Here is a 12746-nt window from a genome sequence, read left to right as displayed (position 1 = left end):
TGCCATTTTATATGAGGGACACCATTTTACTAAGACATTGCATTTAATGGGACTTGAGTATCGATGGGTTTTGGTATCCATGGGAGGTCCTGGAACTAAACACTTGCTGATACCAAGGGACCACTCTACAAAGCAGACAAAAAGATCTTCCTTAGAAAATGGGGACCAGTCAAATATTCCTATTTGGCACCAAAGCGATCAGCATAACTTGTCCTAAATGTAGAGATGATGGATAGTTCCTGGTGATCAAAAAGGTTTATCACAAGGCTGTTGTTGTTTTGTGCCTTCAAATCATTTCCGAATTATGATGATGCTAAAGTGAACCTATCCTGGTTGTTGTTGTTGTCTGAGGCTGAGAGTGTGTGGTTTCCCAAGGTCACCCAGTGGTTGAGAGGTGATTCTCTGGAGTTGTAGTTGAGTGCTGAAACTACTACAGAACACTGCCTCCAATGGCAATGTAAGGTAAGGGTATCAGCCCTCATACATCTCACTCACTCCTGATTTCAAGAAGTGTGCACATATATAGATATGCAGACATGTCATATTTGCAAATTTTGCAAATAGCCTGAGGTTTCTGGCAGGTAAGCATTCTAACAGTCGTCCAGCTGTCATGCAATTGTGAGGTATCATTCTTTCAATTGCCAAATTCAAGTGGCCTGTTACTCTCAGAAAAGACCCCCCCCAAAAGAAAGGATTGTAGCTTCTGTTCTGCATAATCAGGGGTCTGATGAGAAAGCAAATGTATATGTGTAGATGAAAAGAAACAGAAACAATTAGGGGAGGAAAGCCCAAAGAACCTCTTCTCAGTAGCTTTCAGGACATTCAGAAAGTTGGCCTGTTTGGGACTCAGCACCTAGGATAGCTCCGAAATGAATTCACTAGTCCATTTAGTACCAGCTGACACTGGAACTGTTGCAGACTAATATAGGTGTAGCCAAAAGGAAGACAAACATCTGTTACTTCAGAAACTAACATCACTTTGTGAGCAGATATCAAGAAATTCCTTGGTCACAGAAAAGAAGAGATCTGAACAACAACAGCCTCACTGATTTATGAGCAGTTTGAGTCCTCCGAATTGTTCAGATCTTGTATAAATACCAGCAGCAGCCTGGCCTTTTGCTTCTGCCAGGTCAACATAAGAGAAGATCATGTCTGCTGCAGTCCAAATCAGGCTGCTGCTGCTGCTGCTGCTGCTGAATAGGAAGAAGAAGACCCAGCTTCCCCTCCAGCTCCAGTTGTTGATTAAATTGCACAATCTGGGCATCAAAATTAGTTCCTGTTATGTCTAACATTTCTCAGAAGGCTGAGCCACAAACTCAGTTTCTTATGGTCACCACCATGCCAACTGCTCAAAAAGATGTGGTAATAAGGCTTTTGTCTGCCATGCCTAATTTTAGCCTAAATGACTCAATGAATCAATAATGCTTCACCTTAAAATATGAACCTCTTTCTGTTCTTTAGCCTAAATACTCCCTAATGAAAATTAGGCTGATTTGCTATGTGTACTGTTGGAGATAAGTGTGGAAGTGTGATGTTTAAGCAGCAAAGACTATTTAGAAAAAGAAAGGAGGGGAAAACTATAATATGGGAACTCCCTCTGAAATTAAGAGGATAAATTTGGAGTGATATCAAATGGCTGCATGTTTGGAGAGAAAAGAATGAGTTGAGAAGGAAGGGAATGAAGTCATTCCTGAGACTTTTCAGTCTAGGCAAGAAAGACAAACCAAGGAAGGATATTCCTTACACTTCATTCCTACTGACTATGTACAACCCTGTACCACTTCCTGCTGTCTGGATTTTTTGAAAAGTCTGTACTATTCTACTCTATGGACCTCCTCAATCTGCTACAATTTAAGAATGGAACACCTGATAGAAAATTACTTTTAGTGAAGAAAGGAAATTCCAAATGAGCAAATGTTATGTCCATAATGCCAGGCATTAATTTATAAGTAATACATGATTATTTCATGTGTTTTTCTGCCTAAGGGTCTCCAAAGAGGTGCACAAATGTTTACATATGTTTAAATAAAAAATAAATCAACATGCAGGATGTAGTCATTTAAACTGGAAGGTGGATAAAATCTCAGTGTCTGAAGGATATCAGGAAACTGGAAAAGAGGAGGAGCTGGAACAATGCAATTCTTATAAATAATAGTAATAATTTTTAAAAATGACAGAAAATGGTTTTCATAATCAGCTGGAAAGAAGAAAGTGATGAATCAAAGTCAATTGTTCAGACATTCCAAAATGCAGATGCTACCCCACGACAGAGAAAGAATCACTGCATGGTTCTATCTGCCAAAGTCAGGATAGTGGTGGTACAGATTTCCTTGACAAGGATCTCAGGTGATAAGCAGCATCAAACAGAAGGAAGTGGCCTTGAATGTATGCTGGAGTAAAGTGGGGAACATATGGCCCTCCTAATGTTGTTACCTTACAGCTGTCTTCATCCCTGATGCTTGGCCATGTTGGCCCAAGCTGATGGGCACTTGAATCCAACAACATGTGGAGAGGTATATATTCTCACACCCCTGTGATTAAGGATTGTAAAGCTTAAAAACAGCAGTTTGAAATATATAAAAATTGACTATGAACCAATGCAGCTTTAAAAGAACAAATGTGTGGTGTTCCAAATAACCTCAGTACCTCATGGCAATAGTATTTATGAGTCGATATATGTATCTGGATATTTATGGTGTGTGGGTGTGGGCATATGAATGTGTGTACAACTCTTATAACATTTTCTACCAGAACTCAAATAATAAAAAAAAATCCAGCTGGAAGTGACATAGTAGAAATTGGTACTAAAATTCAAGACAGCACACTGTGAACACTATCAAAATTCATGTCTAAGACCAACAAAGTTTCCAGAACCCACAATAAACATAAATCATTGCCTCAAGGCAACCATAGCCATGGTGCTAAGTGAAAGCAGCATTGAAACAAGAGTTGCTATGGAGGGTTAGACCATAAAAATGAATCCATTGTGGGAAATGATATACATAGAAGAAATCCACAACAAAGGCAAACATGTAAACAATCATTTAGCAGCAATTTCAGAAGCCAACATCCAGATTCTTTTCTGACAATAATAATCTCCAGTAACTTTAATCAAAGAATTAATTGGCACTCAACTGGTTTTGAATGAGTGAATGTGGTTATGTAGTCTTCCACTTGATTGCTTAGTTGCACATATTGCCCATGTACTTTGCTGCATGGTCATATGGGATTTATTTTGCATCTTCAACAGCCATCCTGTTATTGCTACCTCTGTATCATAGGAGTAAGAAGCAAGAGGCTTGTTTAAGCCAGAGTAAGAACAATATTGTGCTTTCTTACAAGAACAGATCTTCTATTAGTTCAATAACATCCAAAATCCACAAAACAGCAATACCTTTATTAGACCAACCAAAATGGAAAAAAAATACATGATGAAAGCTTTTGAAGCTCCACTGGCATCTTCATCAGGCAAAAGTGTTTAAAATCATACAGGGGACAGGAAAATATTATGATGTTAGAGTCAGAGGCCTACATTTTGTCAAGATGTCATTGTTCTCAGTTAAGATGTTATAGAGGGATAACCATGTAGGTAGAGCCCATTTTGTTTGGCCTTGTGTGCTCTGGGAGGCAAAGAGTCTTACGAGATTATCACATTATACTCTTATAGTGCTGCTATTCCACTTTTACTGCTCTGGCTGCCTCCTGTTGCATTCTGGGGTTTGTAATTCAGCAAGACCTAAGAGATAGCTGACTGAGAATTCTAAATACCTTTCCCTAAATTGCAAATCCCAGAATGCCACAGGAGGCAGCTAGTGCAGTAACCTCCTTAAACTCCAGAAAATAAAATTTAAATTCCATTAGCCACACAAAAAAGATGTTTCTTTTGAGATCAAGGCTTCCTCTGTGATGCTACTCACCCCCTTATTAAACAGAGATCAACTATTTCTCAAGAAGTGTCTGCTGTTACACCTGAGAAACTTTTAGGTGCTGTTTAGGTATCTAAATACTGGGACTGCATTTGGTGTGGTTTACCTAAACAGCATCTAAAAGTTTTCCAAATGATAAAGAATCAGTGTAGCTTCCAAAGCATGCATCATGTATTTTGTACATTTTGGTTGTTCCAATAAAGGTATCACTGCTTTGTTGATTTTAGAAGTCATTGTGCCCTGGTGGTGCCGAGGTTAAATGTTGATACTGCAGCCACAAAGTTGTGAGTTTGAACCCACAGGGCTCCAGATTGACTCAGCCTTCCAGCCTTTCATAGGTCAATAAAATGAGTACTCAGCTTGTTGGGGGCAATTGGTAAACATGCTGTAAACTGCTTAGAGAGTGCTTAGTTCACTATGTAGTGGTACAAAAATGTAAAGTGCTATTGCTAAGTGTTATTTGCTGTAGACCAATACAGCTATCCCCAGATAGGTCTTCTGATAGTCTTTCTCATTAGCAAACAGGTCAAAGTCACTTTGGACTTTTTTACACGGAGGAATGCATCACCATCCCAAAAGAAAAAGAAAGTGGGACTAATGCGAAAACACACGAAATTACGTAGTAGCTCATCACATGGACAGACAAATACAGCGTCCATCCGAAAGAGAAAGCAGTGCAAATGTGAATGAAATCATCGCATGAGTACATACCCATCAGCGTCTTCATTGTGAATTAGTGTATTTGCACATGTGCAGGGAGGAGAGGAAATTTTTCAATGATCTTAAAAAACAAGCATTCAACAGCAGACTCCTGGGAATGGACATTATTTATTTTGTTCAGAAAGAATTCATCTAGGTATTTCAGTTCATTGGCGTTGGGGATCTCTCTGAGGAATGGTGCTCATTGGTGATCCCTGTGGAGCTGTTTTGGCTTTGCTGATTTTAATGGTGCGGTCCTCTTGGTTTTGCTGGTTTCTTTGGCCTGCCGTTCCTCCATCTGGGGCTGGTTTGGAAGTCCAGAGGGAACTTCAGCTGTCCTCTGTGTCACTGTCGCCTCCATCGGTATCATGCAAGAGAGTAATAGGAAGGTGTCACTGTCCTCTGAAGTGTCAGAACCCTCCTTCGGGTTCTTCTTATCTGGCTTCTTTCCCAGAAATCTCCATAATGGACTCTTGAAGGTTGGTTTGGCATCCCCCTGCTGGCCAGAGACTGGCATGAGGCTAGTTGTTTCAAGGGCAGGAAAAGGCTCTCCAGCCTTTCCTGGTAATGTCAGCTGTTTTTTGTTATTCCTGTCATCCTGCCTTGCCTCTGGAGACTGCTGACTGGTGGAGGAAGAGCGAGTAACCCAGGGGATGTCATCCAAGGAAGATGTTGTCTCTGTTTTCCTCACAGAAGCCAGGAAGTATAGGAAGGAAAATCGCAACAAAGGACGATTGGGAATTGTAATTTGTTACTAACAGGGGGAATCCCATGGCTGAGCTAGAGATGCATATCATATTAACACAAAGTCGAATTGACTGCAAATTTGTAGTGAAAATGGATTTATATATTTAATAGTTTTCTAAATGCAGCTATTTCTGGGATGACTCGTGATTGCATTTGGATTGCCTTTTATTTATATTATTAACCTTTATTTATGAAGCGCTATAAATTTACACAGCGCTGTACATACAATCTTTTAGTTAGACGATTCCCTGCCCTCGGGCTTACAATCTAAAAAGACAAGACACAGAAGGAGAAGGGGGTGGTGGAGGGAAAGGGTAAGAGGTCCAGCAGTTCCTCTCTACCTCCAAGGCCTGGACCAAGGGAGATGGACTGGAGGGAGGGCGAGGCTTCATAATGGATGGTTAATCATTTTCCAGGGAAAATACATACTCTCAAGTAGGATAATGCATATACAGTACATAGCAATACAGGAAATGGTTCAATAAACAGGCAACACAAGAACATCAAACAGTAAGCGACAATTATGCAATGCCTGGGAAGGCTTCTCTGAACAGGATGGTTTTCAACTCCGTTTTGAAGCTGGTTAAAGAAGTGATGGCTCTTGCTTGTGGGGGAAGAAGGTTCCAGGAGTGAGGGGCAGCAAGTGAAAAGGGGCGAATCCGGGAAGGGGCAGAAGAAATCCTGGGCTGAGACAGCAGACCTTGACTACCAGAACGGAGGGCCCGAGTGGAAAGGTGAGGAGAGAGAAGGTCTGATAAGTAGGGAGGGGCCAGTCCATGGAGGGCTTTAAACGTGGACAGCAGGAGCTTATACTGAATGCGGAAAGGGAGGGGGAGCCAGTGAAGGGATGCCAACACAGGAGAGATGTGGTCAGAGCGGTGGGTGGAAGTGATAATGCGTGCAGCTGAATGCTGAACAGAGATTAAAGGACGGAGGTGAGAAAGAGGAAGCCCAGCCAGGAGGACATTACAGTAATCAAGTCGTGAGACCACTAGGGCATGGACCAGGATCTTGGCAGTAGAGGCGGAGAGATATGGTCGGATTTTGGCAATATTGTACAAAAAGAGTCTGCAAGCCTTGGCTGTGGTCTGGATCTGAGGGATACACGACAGAGAAGAGTCAAAGATAAAACCAAGACTGCGGGCTTGCTGGACTGGTTGAATAGAAATGGTTGGCTAGAGAAAGACAAGAAGCTCCGTCTTGGACATGTTGAGCTTCAAACGCTGATGGCGCATCCACTGCGAGACAGCTGTGAGGCAGGACGAAACTTGCTGTTCAAGCCTTGGAGAAAGGTCAGGGGCGGAAAGATACAGCTGGGTGTCATCGGCATACAGATGGTAGGAAAAGCCAAAAGAGCTGATGAGTTTTTCCTAAGGACAGTGTGTAGAGAGAAAACAGAAGGGGACCCAGAACAGAGCCCTGGGGAACTCCAACAGATAAGGGAACAGGAGATGAAGTCTGACCTCCTGCAACCACTGCAAAAGATCTGCCAGACAAGTAAGATCTAAACCAGTTGAGAACAGAGTCTGAGAACCCAAGGTCAGAGAGTATATCAACTAGAAGACAGTGATCAACGGTGTCAAAGGCAGCAGACAGATCAAGAAGGATGAGAAGAGAGTAAAGGCCATTAGCCTTGGCCTGTAAAAGGTCATTCGAGATCTTGGTGAGAGCTGTCTCTGTAGAATGCCTTGGGCGGAAGCCAGACTGAAAGGGATCGAGGATGGAATTGGCTTCAAGAAACTCAAGACAGCGCGAATAGACAACCTGTTCCAAAACCTTAGAAAGAAAGGGAAGAAGAGAAATCGGACGATAGCTAGACAAGGAGGAGGGGTCAAGAGAAGGTTTTTTCAGAATTGGGGAAATGAGAGCATGTTTGAAGTCCGAGGGGAAGGAGCCTGTAGAGAGAGAGAGATTGAAGATCTGGAGAAGCGAAATTATGTGAAATACCATGGAGGCCCCCATATTGACATTCATTTAACCTTCCAATTTTCACTGTGTGATAAAATTGTTTGAGAAAATGCACCTCAATTAACAAAGTAGATGTGTTCCTTGGCATCAGTTTTTAAAATGAAAATTTGGTACCAGAAGTATAAATAACATGGAAAGAATAAGGAAAGGTCCTACAATGTACAAAAAAGAAGTACTTTAACATGTTTCAGCAAACATTTTATTCAAAATGAACAATATGCATGTATGAAATGAAGTAAGTAAGTAAGTAAGAAATGTGTAAGTAAACAAAGAAGTTTTGAATCTTCTACAGGCTACCTGAAGGCTTCTTCCAAAATTCATCTAAAGATAACTTTTTCTTTCACTAGCATCCACTTTTCTTATGATCTCCATTTTGGTGGCCAAATGTGTTTTTTTTTTCTATGTTTGTTCTTTTAACATGCTGTATATAGCTAGTGATGTAGGTTCATCTACTTTCCTTGTTTTTCTTTGTTTTGCTGCTCTTGCATGCACAATAAGGGATTGCAGAAGAAGCTGCTGTTTACCTTGTTTATTTTAAGTATGAACACACAGCTACAATAGGAACAGCTAGCTAGAATTCCATTCTTTCCAAGCTTTATTATATTGTTTAGTGCAGATACATTGCTGCAACCTTCCACTGAAAGTCTGTGTTTCCCCAGCCCTCCTTCACTATCCTAATGCCTCCCAGTATTAAAAAATATGTAAATTACATTTAAAATGTAAATGTAAAAAAATCCAGTTAGACAGAGGATCATAAAAAAGATGTTAAAAGACTTTGAACTTTATCGCACTGCGTTCCTTCCACCCGTTCTGAGAACGGAACGGAAGGAGCAGGGCCGAGTGCGGAACGAGTGGGGGACGGATTTTACCGCACGCATCCATCCCTCATTCGTTCCGTTCCCCCTCTCTTCCGTTCTTAATCCGTTCCAGAGGGGGAAATTTTTGAGAACTGTTCTGAACAGTTCTCAAAAAGCGTCCCCTCTGGAACGGAAGGGGCAGGGAAGAGAGGGGGAACGGAACGAGTGAGGGACGGGTGTGTGCAGTAAAATCCGTCCCCCACTCATTTCCGTTTCCTGCTGGGCCGGGCCGAGAACCCGGTGCGATAAACTTCTGTGTAAAAGGCAGTTTCTTTGTCATAGGATTTGTTAAGTGATGTATGCCTGTATATATGCTTCTTCTGGGTCCTCAAAACTCTTAATTGTTACCTCCTCCCCAATATCTACAAATCACTTCCCAAAGTCCATTTAGTTCACAGTGCCAAGAAATAATAAAGACATATATAGCATAAAGCTAATGTTAAAAATTCATTCACCACTTTCTTTAATATAAGCAAGCTTGAACCTTGGGTGAGAATTGTTTGCTTCAGGGTACTTTCAGAGATGCCTACAATTTTTGCTATGTTTTAACATAACCAGATGATAATGTGCTCTCTTCAGCTTATCACTCATAAAAGACATTTCTGTATTGGTTTTTATATTTTGCTGGTCTAAGACCATTACTGTTGAAATCACATCCAGTTGCCTTCATTCATTTCATGCCAAACTGCAACATGAGATGCTCTGAATTTTAAGTGTATATTGTCTTCTCCTTCTCTCTTTGGAGTTATGTGGTATACAAAGCAGACAAGACTCCATACCGTAAATAGTTATATGTGATGGAAACTTTAGCAGCAGGAGGTTGTCTCACAAGGGTGAAGAAAATGGAGCTTGCTAAGGTTCTCACTTCTACACAAGCACTTATGGTCAATGAGCCTCATCCTCCATTGGATCTAGTCTTATACACTCTTTTCCTCCTTCTTTATCTTTAAATAAACAGATAAACCAATAGTTTCAAGGAAACAATATTCTTGTGGAACTTAATGGAGCAGCTTAAGACTAAAGGTTTGGATAAAAGAATTATAAGGTTTCTCCCTCCACTCCTCAATTTTGAAGTAAAAAGTACTGGAAAGTTTTCAAAGATTACAGGGCCATTGCTATCTGCTTCCCCCAGTCTAAGAAGAAAACCTCTGGTAGCTACTTGAGGGAAAAGCCTTGGTAAGATTGCATTTATGACAATGAAATTTTACACATGTCTAATGAGAGGTAAATCCAGAGAGGTTTAGGGGATAGTGTGCATTGGATTAAATCTTAAATCTTTCAGACAGACAGACAGACAGACAGACACACACACCCTAGAATTCTAAGTCCCAACTTTATTTATCATATTGATAATTATTGTCGAAAAATGTGTACACTTTGTACTTCAGAGAAGAGATTTAAGTGCTGTTTTGCCCATTCTTCTCTATGTTAAAGTGTCTTTGCTATCACACTTCCTTATCTGTTAGAAATGGCTAGTAATGTCTTAATGAACAAGATATATGTCGTCTTAGAAATGGCTCATTTGTTCAATAGCAACAGTTGAAGAAGAATACCTAAAAAGTTACATTTTCCTTCTTGACAAGAGTGCTAATTACTTAATTTATCTCCAACCTGGGCCTGAGCTCTATCACTGGATGCTGATTTTCTGTTACTTTCTTTTTAGTATTTTACACATTTCCCCTCATGGTTGGTCCATGTGCAAGTTGAAGTCGATAAAACCTGGCACCATTTGTTTTATTGCGAACCTCATTCAGCCTGATATTTAATTATGTTTCTGGATAGATGTATAATGTGGATTAATAGTTTTATTTTAAGCCTGTGAATAGTTTCTGTTTGTACTAATTTCTGTTTGGGCTGTCTTGACCTTGAGGTGAAAACATTCCCCCCTCCCCAGAAGATGTATTCCCTCAATTTAATGCCAGTCTGAGGTGTTTCTCCTGCATCATCAGATCAATGAAAAGTAAATAGCCTACACTTCTTATTTCACAGTGCAGTATTGATCTTTCTTCAGCTTTTGCTTCCCTTTTTTCCCTGCGTCTTGTGTCTTTCAACCCCTGGGACCAAAGTGATTGCCATAGATTGGACAAGCTAACAAGCGCATGATAAGGAACTAGTGTTTTGTGGTATGCTCACATACACATGCTTAGTATATATAAACCCAGACTTCTCTGCATTGAAAGAGAGGTGCCATTTTGTGTATGGCACAAGTCAAGTCACTGTGAGAGACAACCAGAGGGGAAAGCACAAGAACATAAAGAGGATTTAATTCTTCACGCCGGTCTTTTATTTTTTACAGATGGTGCCAAGCTTGGTGATATCCTTGGACATTGCTCAAGATGAGAAGCCTGTGGAGAATATTGCAAACCTTTTTTTCCCCCCGTTGGTGAATATATGGGACTCTGGCAGCTTGGGAGGTAAGTCTGAACTTGTGACTGTAGTGACTATATTTTCCTTTTTATCAAACCCTGCTAGAATTCTGCTAGAAGTCTTGCATCCATACACATCCTGTGTCTCACACACATTGCATGTGATGATATGAAGTTACTAACGATTACCATTGTTTTTGCTTTCTGTATATAAAAAATATACAGAATATAGAATTATAGAATTGCTACTACTGTTTTGTAGGGTGCTTCTTTAGGTTGTTTTTTAATGGTTGATTTGAAGGAGAACAACTTAAACAACTTGGCTTCTGACTGTATAGTGTAATGAAAATGCCATCCTTGGTAAATCCGACCTATTCTGCCGAGTTCCTACAGTTGTTCAAGCTTTAATATCAGACATCTTCTCTCTCACACACACACAAACACACACACACACACATTCTTTGCTGGGCCCATCTCTGTCTAAAGTGTTCATTCACACACACACAAATGGATAAATAAATAGTTGATAGCATATCCCATGAAATGTGATCTGTTCTTTTCCTTTTCCTTTTCCCAAGTAGGTAAACATTTGGGTTGTGCTTTTGAGAAGCGTTCTGACATTTCTTTATGTTTCTGGGAATGCAATTGTTCTCTAAGGATGCTTATTAACTACAAATGTCATGGCTGCTCTTGTGTAGAAATAGATGTAAATATAAATAAGTAATTTATTCTTGGTTTATTTTTCACTTCACCTTTTTAAAACTCTGCTTGAGCAGGTGACACCAGATTATCATAACAGAAGATTCCTAAGAGCAATCATAGATGTACAGACTTATTAACATGAGTGATCATGGATGTAGTGAAAAGTTATTTTCATTTCTTTCTAATCAATGAGGTTTTACAGTATTATTTTCTGTATTAAGAACTGGTGTGTGTGTGTGTATGCGCATGCGTGTGCTCACACACACACATGTGTAGTGGTTCATAACTATGTAGTTTTCCTTTATAATGCTTAGTATGCCTTGTAGCTTGTCAGAATTGTACACAGATTTCAATTTTTTAATTATTACTACTGGTGCATACAGTGATATGCAATGCCCCATGAATAGCACTGCATTGCAGTTTGCTGGGCAGTTATTTCAACAATGCATCCATTAATATAAACATTACCTGTATTGTTGTTAAAAACAAAGGCATTGTACATGGCTCAAATTATATTTGAGGCTGGGCTATTTCTTTTTCTTTGTTTCTAAATACATTTCTCTTCCATTTCTTAGAGTTAGATGATTGTTCTCATATAAACTGTTATATAATCCTCAGGGCAACCCCGCTCCTGATTTGAACACTATTAATTTTCTATTATAGCCTGCTAAAGATGTTCTACAGTGTGGCACTCACCTGCATTATTGAGTCAGTGACCAATTGCAGAGTTACTCAGACCTGGTTGGAGCTTAACTCAACCCTTTGGGATCTCATTTATTATTTGCAGATATTGATCCAGGAAAAAGAAAAATCTAAGACGTATGACTCTAATGCTGACTTAGATGTAACCTACAGCTGTTAACTGTTAGTAGTCTGTTGGCTAAACAAGCACTATGTGCAACTTGAATTATTATAGATAACAAATTATTTTTACTGCTATATGATTTGAGTACTTTTATGTAAGTTGTTTTCTTCATGATACTGGAGTAAACACATTTACTGTGTGCACACATACAGACACATGGAAAATCTTGTTTAGGCCATAATTATTTTCTTTGTTTCATTTAAATCTATCCTGTCAGCAGAAGAAAACACCGAGCAATGATATAACAATCATTATACTCTCATTTCCATATTTGTTACTTTAATTTGAAATTCACCTGAAAAGAATGAAATTTGACCAGACAACAAACTTGACCAAATTGTATATTAAGATTTGTATAAACTATGATTATTTATTTATTTATTTACTCATGTATTAAACTATGGTAGGATTGGTATTCCAAACCTGAGAATTTTTATTATGGGGAAAACAAATATACAGAAAATGATGCAATGTATATTAGATATACTGATGATGACCTTTTCTTCTACATACAATAGAGAGTATTTCTTTAGTGGACATTCTTAAACCTATCCTGGATACCCATTGGCAACAGGCTGTACAGGTGTCAGTATGGTGTTCAGATAAAAATGAATGC

The sequence above is a fragment of the Sceloporus undulatus genome, chromosome 2 (genome assembly GCF_019175285.1).
Source record: "Sceloporus undulatus isolate JIND9_A2432 ecotype Alabama chromosome 2, SceUnd_v1.1, whole genome shotgun sequence".
Lineage (NCBI taxonomy): Eukaryota > Metazoa > Chordata > Lepidosauria > Squamata > Phrynosomatidae > Sceloporus > Sceloporus undulatus.
This window is presented reverse-complemented; position numbering follows the sequence as displayed.